Here is a 2,547-nt window from a genome sequence, read left to right on the forward strand (position 1 = left end):
GTCAATCTCTCTTTTTAATCCTGGGGTCATCCATATCATATCAATCCTTGACCATGATTGGTGTGGGTTTGAATAGAATGTGTATTGATTATTTTTTACGTTTATTTCTTTCCATGCGTCTTGTAAGTTCAATTCTTGTGTCATCTCAAAGAATGAATTTGGTAATGTTCTTTTCTTTTTCTTATTTCTTTTATTGCTTTTATAGTCCTTTTTGATATCTACCATCGCATTGAAATCTCCTATTAAGCATATATTTTCATATTCTATTTCCATTATTTTATTATGTACTTTTCTATAAAATTCATTTTGATTATTGTTTGGTGCATATATTGTGGTAAGCAGTATTTGTTTTTGATCTGTTTCTATCTCTATCATTAGAATTCTTCCGTCGTCTGCATATACTTGTTTAGATTTTAATCTTTCCTTAATATATATTGCAATTCCTCTTTTTTGTGTGTGCACTAATGTTACGTAAAGTTTCCCTATTTTGGGGTTTTCTAGTTGTTTGCCATATTGTTTCTTGATGTGTACTTCCTGCAAACAAACAATGTCCATATCCAATCTTTGTAATTTTGTGAGTTTTTGTGTTCTTTTCACAGGTGAGTTTAATTCGTTTGTTTATTGAAAGCATCTTAAATTTCCTCCTCCATTATTTATATACTGTTCTTAATTTTCTTGTATTTCTTGTCTCTCTCTGAATTTTTTCTCTTGTACCCTCTCGTTCTACTCATTCTTTTTCCTGTTTCCTTCTTTCTTTTCATTCTACCTCGTTGTCCTCTACTTAATGTTCCTCCTGACTGCTGCTCTCTACCCCTTCTTTACTCTCCTGATTTTCCTTGGCTGTGAAATGGTGCTCGAAGAACTCATGTGCTTTATCAAGAGTGTCAATTTTGAACTTCTTCTCCTGCCAGGTAATTAGAATGCTTTCCGGAACAAGCCATTTGAACATCACATTATATCTAATTAATAAAAATTGGTAATGTCCTCTCTGGTTTCTCACTCTCCTATGTATTTGTCTCAAGGTTTGTATTTCTTTTCCTTTATATATTACAGGTTCCTCCCTGGTTCTTTTGTGTATTTCATCCCTTATTGCCTTTTTCGTAAACCTCACCTTACCTTTGGTAATCTATGTCTCCTTGCGTAGTTTGTGTGTACTATGTACACTTCATCTATGTCTCTCCATATGTCCTGTTTGTTTTTCTGTAATGTGTCTGCAAATATTTCTGTCATGGTCTCACCTAGGTCTTCTTCCTTTTCTTCCACTATGTTCTGGAACTTTAAGTAAAAGGATGCTTTTTCCATCTCTAAGAAGACAATCGTTTCCTCTAAGTCCCTACTGGCGAGCATACATTTCTGTTCCATTGTTTCCATTTTTTTTCTGTTTATTCCATTTTTGTTTCTAACGTTTGTACTCTCTGTTCATTCTTAGTGATGGCTTGTTGGATGTTTCCTATTTTATCATCCATTCTTCTGGTATCTCCTTCCATTTCTCCCATGTCATTCTTAATCTCTTCATGATTTCTTTTTATCTCTTTATGGTTCCTTGCTATCAACTCCTGTGTCCTTGTCCTTGTTTCTTGTATCATAAGTAATGTCACATGCATGCTCTGTATTCAATGTTGAACTTGATTTCTCCGGTCCGAGCATGCTCTCTATTGAACGCTGATTTGAAGGCGATGATGTTGTGGATGCAGGGTTTAAAGATGCTTTCTTGCTTATCTTGGTAATAGTTGTTGTGCTTGTCATCTTCACCGCTCGAAAAACGTTTTTCCAAAACAACATATAATAGTTTGGGTATTTAAGTTTTTAAGTAGAAAACTTTCAAACAGTTTGTGTAGAAGCTGTAAAAAAAGGTAGGATAGGAAGAAGAATCAGAAGAGAAGAATATGGGAACTGAAACCACACTGCTATCAGTGAAATTACATAGAATGGAGGTGGAGGAAGATTCACAGGTCTAGCTATGTTTGAGAGTGGCTAGAACCCAAGGCTGACCAAAACTGGATTATTTCCATTTTTGCTGGAAGAGCCCTTTGAGTGTTCATGCAATTGCTAGTAGCTCAGGCAGGAAACAATGCTATGGAGGCAATTGACCAACACTATGAGATAAGTCATCAGATGTACAGGTGAAAATTCTAGGGTGGTGTGTTCAATGCAGAACAAGTCTTTCATAAATCATGGACTACCTTGGAGGAAGCAACTGCTAATTGGTTGTTTTGATGCTTTGTAGAAATCAATATTCCTTAGTCTATAAATACTTTCTTGTTATTTGCTTTGAGATATCAGAGAGGAGGCTTCAGTTAAAAAGCAGATTTGGGTAAAGGGGAGTGCTAGTGAGGCCCAGAAGGATTCCAAACACACAAAAGTAAGGGAACAACCAATTGTGCCAGAGAAGTTCAGAGCTAAACTGACCATCTGGCACATTTTGGATTACCCAAATCTGCTTTTTAACTGAAGCCTCCTCTCTGATATCTCAAAGCAAATAACAAGAAAGTATTTATAGACTATAGGAATGTTGATTTCTGCAAAGCATCAAAATAACTTAGATCA

This window comes from Pituophis catenifer, unplaced genomic scaffold (genome assembly GCF_029215685.1).
Source record: "Pituophis catenifer annectens isolate HBS135680 unplaced genomic scaffold, rPitCat1.0.hap2 SCAF_1, whole genome shotgun sequence".
In the NCBI taxonomy this organism is placed as follows: Eukaryota; Metazoa; Chordata; class Lepidosauria; order Squamata; family Colubridae; genus Pituophis; species Pituophis catenifer.